Below are 7287 nucleotides of genomic sequence, written 5' to 3'. Positions count from 1 at the left end.
GAGCTGTAACAGGTACAAGAATGGGGACAAATTTAGCTTAAGTTGGGCAGATCTAGGAGGCCCAGATCAAAAGCAAGATTATGGCCTCGTTGGCACTTTACTCCAGGCCAACACTCTAATCTTGGTCCTCTAAATATTACTACTTCAGTGGTGAGAACAGACAGTGAAAGATAAATCCAAAAAACAGAATTTTCTCCCTAAAACCTAGGGCAGCTGGCCAAATCCTCCTCCTTTTCCCCCAACTTGACCCATAATGGTTTAGTGCCAGCTCAGCCACTTTTTTTTCTATTAGGTGTATTGCAGGAAGGTAATATTTCATCATTTCCCCATGTTAAACTCAGAGAAGGCAAGAGGAAAAACTGATAAGAGACCCCCCAAAAAAGAATTTCCCCCACCAGAAAAACTGAGTTTTAGTCTCTTTGCTCAGCACACCAAATATTCCCCAACCACCATTCCCTAATAATGTATTTGAACTTGGACCCTTCATATTGGCATTCCTCCTTAGGAGAGAGGAAGAGGTGGTGTTCCAACAAGTTCTAGAAGCCAGGAACCCAAAGATAACAGAGACCTAAGATACATCACTGTATCTTTTGAGGAAAAGGCAGGTCTGAGTTCAGAGTTTACTTGTTTTTCTACTTTCATAGCATCAGTATTCCCTCACCTCCTTCTCCTGTTCCTTCTCCCTGATTCCTTGTTCCTTCCCTTCATCCTTTCTTCTTCTTGCATCTTTCTACCCTTTTCTTCTTGCCTTATTGTCAATTGTTGCCTTCCAAAGCGTTAATTGAGGATCTCCAGAAGGAATACTACATAGAGGTTAAGATGAGAGTTAGAATAAGAAGACAATCTGCTTCACACATTTAGTGTGGGACCCAGGGCAAAAATGTTAGCCTGGCTGATCCTCTGTTTCCTCATCTGAAAAATGCAAAGATCATTTTGATATCACCACCACAGATTGCTTAGAAATTAAACAGGAGAATATGTATAACTTAGTATGGTGCCTGGCTCAGAGAGATTAGATTTCATTATCATTATTGGAATTGTAATAGCAGTGGTATTGTATTTACTGAATGGACTAGCCATTGCTGATGCAAAGGTGACTGAGGAAGCTTCTTCCTTGGCCCCTCTAGCACTTTTCAGATAGCACAATTGTCTCACTAGCAGAATAAGCCATTTTATAATTCAACAGTGATTCTCAACACTTGTGCATTAGAATAACCTATTATGCTTTTAAAACTACCTTTACCTGGGCTCCATATCTCTTTGGACAAACTAAAATATTGACAAAAAACTTTTACCAAGGAATTAAAGACTTATGGTGTTTTCAGCACTTTATTTTTTAGTACTTGATGTTCAAATAAATTTAATCCCTGCAGATATTTACTTTCCCACTGTTACATCTAATTTATTGATTTTTTAAATATTTTATTTAAATCAAAGTTAATTAACATATAGTGTACTACTGGTTTCAGGAGTAGAATTTAGTGATTCATCACTTACATATAACACCTAGTGCTCATCCCAACAAGTGCCCTCCTCAGTACCCATCACCCATTTAGCACATCCCCACCCCAACTACCTACCCTCCAAAACCGCTGGTTTTAAGAGTCTCTTATGGTTTGCCTCCCTGTTTTTATCTTATTTTTCCTTCTCTCTCCTAGTTCTGTGTTGTGTTTTCTAAACTCCACATATGAGTGAAATCACATGGTATTTGTCTTTCCCCTCAACTTATTTCGCTTCTCATAATACTTCTAGTTCCAACTCTGTGTTGCAAATGGCAAGATTTCATTCCTTCTGATCACCAAGTAAGATTCTACTATATATATAGCATATATATACATACATATATATGTATATATATACATGTATATATATATATACATTATATACACATATATATATACACATATATATATATAGATATAGATATATATATATATATATATCATACACCCTATCTTCTTTATCCATTCATTAGTCAATGGACATTTGGGCTCTTTCCATAATTTGGTTATTGTTGATAATGCTGCTATAACATTGGGTGCATATGGCCCTTCAAATCAGCATTTTTGTACCCTTTGGATAAATACCTAGTAGTATAATTTTTGGGTTGTAGGGTAGCTCTATTTTTAATTTTTTGAGGAACCTCCATACTGTTCTCCAGAGTGGCTGCACCAGTTTGCATTCTACCAACAGTGCAAAAGTGTTCCCCTTTTTCTACGTCCTCGCCAACATCTCTTGTTTCCTGAGTTGTTAATTTTAGCCCATTCTTACAGGTGTGAGGTCGTACCAACATCACTCATTAATCAGGGAAAATACAATCAAAACCGACATTATATTATTTTTAATATCTCCATGAGTAATTATGATGCAGACTTACAAATGTGCCACTAGAAGTTGACTAAACTAGTATGAGTAATGAATCAACTGTGTTTGGGTAGAAAGTCTTCTTTGACAATCTTAATACTCACTTTAAAAAAAATTTTTTTTTTTCAACATTAATTTTTTTTTTGGGAGAGAGACAGAGCATGAACGGGGGAGGAGCAGAGAGAGAGGGAGACAAGAATCGGAAACCGGCTCCAGACTCTGAGCCATCAGCCCAGAGCCCGACGCGGGGCTCGAACTCACGGACCGCGAGATCGTGACCTGGCTGAAGTCGGACGCTTAACTGACTGCGCCACCCAGGCGCCCCCTAATACTCACTTTTATAGTTGTTTTAATCTGTAAGCTATCTCATCATGAGGCATTACAGTATTATGGGCCTGGAGTCCAAAGACTAGGCTTTTTTCTCCCTTTTATATTAAGCTCCCTACTCATCTGTGAAATAAGAATAAGAATGGTATTACAATTCATTCATTCCAAGGCAAGTATTCACTGAGTCCTCTATATTGTTTTAGGTCCATACAACAATGAATAAAACAAGTCTCCATTTTCATAAAGCTCACATTCTAGTGGGTGGGGAAGGAAACTCATAATACACATAAAGCACTTGGCAATAGTATCTGACATACTTAATATGATACTATTTATCACATAAATATTTTGTGTGTATCAGATATGTGACAGGTTGTTCTACATGTTGCAAATAAAGAGAACGAGACAGGGTATCTGCTTTCACAGAGCCTGATTGTAGCAGAATAATAAGTGTATAGGACAAATTCCACTATATATATACATATATGGGTTATATATGCAATATATATATATAGAGAGAGAGAGAGAGAGGAGAGAGATGAGAGAGACAGAGAGAGAGCAGAGAAGCTAAAATATAATAATGGGATAGTAAGTGCATCCTTTAGTATGCTTTCCATTGCAAGGAACAGGAACTCAAATAAAATGGCTTAGATAATAAAGGAGCTTTATTGGTAACTTAAAGCCTGATGATAGAGTAAGAATTAAGCATGGTTATTCAAGGACCTGGCTTTGTCTATCATTCTTCTCTCTGCCTGTCGGCTTTCCTTTGTATGTCTGCCTCATCTTCAGGCAGTTCTTATTGTTCCACAAAATGGCTGCCAGGAGTACCAGATAGGCTTCCCTGGCAGTCACTTCCCATAATCATTGAACAAAAATCCTATGCTGTGCACCCTGCCAATGAACAAATTCCCTGTAACTAGGGCAATGGCATGGGTTAATCGGCTTAGGACTGTGTTATTTGAACTAACACAATCTTGATTGAAAATTTAGTCCCATCCTCCTCTCCAGTTTTCACTCAGTTAGTTATTGGGGCAGGGCAAAATTTAGGATAGTCATGGTGTCTCTGAGGAGGTTATCTTTGAGATGAGATTTGAATGTCAAAGAAATATTTAGCCCTTGGAAGATCTGGGAGAAGTCCATTTCATGCACAAAGAGGGAAGTATAAACATCCATGTATTAGTTGCTAGGGCTTCCATAACAAAGGACCAGGGATCAGGTGGCTTAAACAACAAAAACTAATTTTCTTACAATTCTGGCAGCCAGAAGTCCAAGATCAAGGTGTTGGCAAGTTTTGTTTCTTCTGAGACCTCTCTCCTTGGCTTACAGATAGGATTGACTCCCTGTGTCTTCATATAGTCTTCCCTCTGTGTCTGTGTTCTAGTATCCTCTTCTTATAAGGACACCAGTCATATTGGGTTAAGGTCCACCCTAATGGCCTCATTTTAACTTAATTACCTCATTAAAGACCCTATCTCCAATGCAATCACATAATCAGGCACTGGGGGATTAGGGCTTCAATACATGAATATTGAGAGGAATATAATTCAGCCTATAACAATCCTTCATGTGAAAAAAAAAGTTGGAATATCTGAGGAACAGGCAATCCAGTGTGGCTAGGACAGGGTAAACAGGGAACTGTTAGTACAAGGTGACATCAAAGAGGTAGGCAGGGTTCCATTCACCTAGGGCCTTGCAGGAATGGAATGTATTTGGATTTTACAACTACAAATTGTAGTTGGTATTGTGGTTGTTATTACATCCAAAAAAACTATGTATGAAAATCAGGAATTCTAATTGAAGGAAGAAATAACCATGTTTCTACCAAAAGGGTACAGTTGGTTGCATTTATAGCAATTAAATAATTAAAACAACTCCTGCCAACTGTCTGACCAGGTAGAGTGATAGAAGACCACACTTTGAAAAGCCCAGCTGCCTCTCTTTAAATTGGTTGACTGCATGAATAATTTAAATACAAAAATGGACAGAGCAGTTCTCAAGTAACCTATAATCTATCCCCCTCCATAATACCCCCTACACACACTGTCAACCCACCTGTGTTTGGCACATTTCCATGGTAACTGCCATGCTATTTAACTGCTGGATTGTGTTTTTTAATATGGTGATTTAACATCTTCCATGTGGGTTAAACTGGATACAAAGGCTGCAACAGCTTAGTCATGTAGGATAAATTTTATGAAATTTTCAGTAGTTTCACTAAGCCATTTTTCTTCATAATTTTTAAAGAGATTTATTGCTGAAATCAAGAATTTAGCTCAGGATGGTACTTGAAATGTGCTTGTCTCCTAGGGGAAATTTTTTTTTTCCAAAATGGCAGTGTAGCCTTAGGCATTTTCTCAACCCTTAGAGAGAGAGAGAGAGACAGAGAGAGAGATGAGAGTGATGGGATATAGTCAGAGGCCTGGCAGAAGGTGTCAAAATTGCAGATGTAGAACCAAGAATCTGATGCTAATGAAGCAGGATGGGAAAACAGTTAAAGAACTTCCTGAAGGTTGGCAATAAGACTAGTTATTTCAGAGTATGCCTGGGGATCCCATGAATCTGTCTCTTAAATCAACACTATTTAGAGTAAACACACCTGGGGACTCCCCTTCTTCTAGCCTCTGACACCCTCCAAATTCCTATTCAGTTGCAACCTGAGGGCCAGCTAACCATATTTTGGTGTTGTTATTAGCTTCTCGTTTCTAACAAACTATGAGCTCCTAAATTTGTCAGAATTATTTCATCAGTGTGGAGGCCGCTGTGAACTGCCTATTCAGCATGCATCCATGGGCCTCCTACAATTACTTCTCACTGGGCTTCTATTTTGATTATGAGGATTGACTGTGGAGGGTGCCCAGAGTGTCTTGAAGACACACTCTCCTCAGAGCATGCAGAAGTTGCACCCAGATGAGCGGGATAAAACTATGGATGCCATGGAAGCTGCCACGGCCTTGGAGAAGAACCTGAACCAGGCCTTTCTGGATCTGCACAGACTCCTATCTCTGTGACTTCCTAGAGAGCCATTTCCCAGTCATTTCACCTAGCTCCTAGAGAGCAGGTGAAACTTATCTACCTGACTAACTTCCGCAGGCTGGCCAATTCCCAGGCTGGGCTGGGTAAGTATCTCTTTGAAAGGCTCACCTCCAAGCACATCTAGAAGCCTCTGGAGCTCAGCAGCCTTTGAGGGGTCCCTCTGCATTCCCCTGGTGTCAGAGCTTCTGCTTGAGCCTCTCTCTGCAGCCACTAGGCAGCTTTTTAACACCTTGTAGCCTTTTCCCAAACTTTAGGATCAAATGAAATAATAAGACTTTTGTAGCAGGAAAAAATAATAAAAAGATGGTTATTTCAAAATCACCTGCAGAAATTTTTAGAACTACAGATTCAAGTCCCATCTCCTGTCTATTCCAAAGATTCTTATTCCATCAGTCTGGGGTGAGAGTTGGAAATCTATGTTATTTTCATGCATCCTAGGTTATTCCAATCTTGTCCACTTTAGTAACCATTTCTTTTCAGCAGTGGAACACTGAAGTGTGGTCCCCAAACCACTTGCATAGGATCACCCAGGGAAATGGCTAAAATTCAGATTCCTAGCTCCCCTTTTTGTCCTGGTAGGTCATAAAAATAGGGTTAAGGCAACAAGAATATGAAATTTTTGACAGGCATCTCTTGCAACTCATAAAATTGAGAAGTTTTGCCACGAAGTTGGATTAATTAAGCAACCTGCTTTTAGAAGTGAGCACTAGAAACCCAGAAAGAAAATTAGGAGACTGTCCCAAAGACACATGGTTATCCAATGACAATGTCCAGTTCTTCTTGGGTACTCTGGGAACATGACTCATCTGTGTTCAAAAACATTGGAGGAGTATGTTTGGGAGTAGCTGCTTTTAGCTTCAATAGGGAGTAATAAAGGAACACTAGGTAGAACTGCTTCTCAAAGAGCTCAGAAAATTCCAGCTTAGACAGAGAGGTGAGACATACTCTAATGAAACAGAGAAAAACTTAAGGCAATGTGAAATGAACTAAATTTGTGAGAAAGTAAGGCAATGTGAGGTGAACTACATTTGTAATTCTGAAAACTAGCCCTATAGGAATTCTGAAGAGGGAAAAAGATAAATCCATGTGGGCTAGACTCGTCTTGGAAGGCTTCCTAGAGAAGTGATACTTGAGCTCAGTTTTAGATAAGACAAAAAGTGCAAACAGTAGCATATTTCTACATGTGGGGAGTACAGAGATTAGTGATGTAGATCAGTACAGATTAGGATGAAATCCACTGAGTTACTTTCAAAAGCTGCCCAATTATTTCACCTGAGAATATCTGTTTTCCCATTTGATTTCTCATCTGTAGAATGTACACATGAATGAGATCATGTATGAATAGCATAACAAAATCCTAGGCTCCTAGGGGGATCAACAAATACCAGTCCTACCTTCTACATCTCCTTCAATACGAAAACAGCAATCATACATAATGTGAAACTATGATTTTTTTTTTCTGTTCCACATGCTAGAGAGAAGATGGTCTTCCAATCTCATCACTTTGCCAAACTGTTTTTGAAAAGGTTCGCTCCAGCAAACTATTTTATTGCTTTTTAAATG

General features: G+C 39.0%; 1 pseudogene; it reads left to right on the top strand.

Annotated features, from left to right (window-relative positions):
* The first annotated feature begins 5403 nt into the window (after positions 1 to 5403).
* LOC115519733 lies at positions 5404 to 5848 on the top strand (annotated as a pseudogene).
* Positions 5849 to 7287: the final 1439 nt, after the last annotated feature.

This window comes from Lynx canadensis, chromosome C1 (genome assembly GCF_007474595.2).
Source record: "Lynx canadensis isolate LIC74 chromosome C1, mLynCan4.pri.v2, whole genome shotgun sequence".
NCBI lineage: Eukaryota > Metazoa > Chordata > Mammalia > Carnivora > Felidae > Lynx > Lynx canadensis.
The sequence above is the reverse complement of the archived record's forward strand: the minus strand, read 5'-3'. Positions and strand labels throughout refer to the sequence as shown.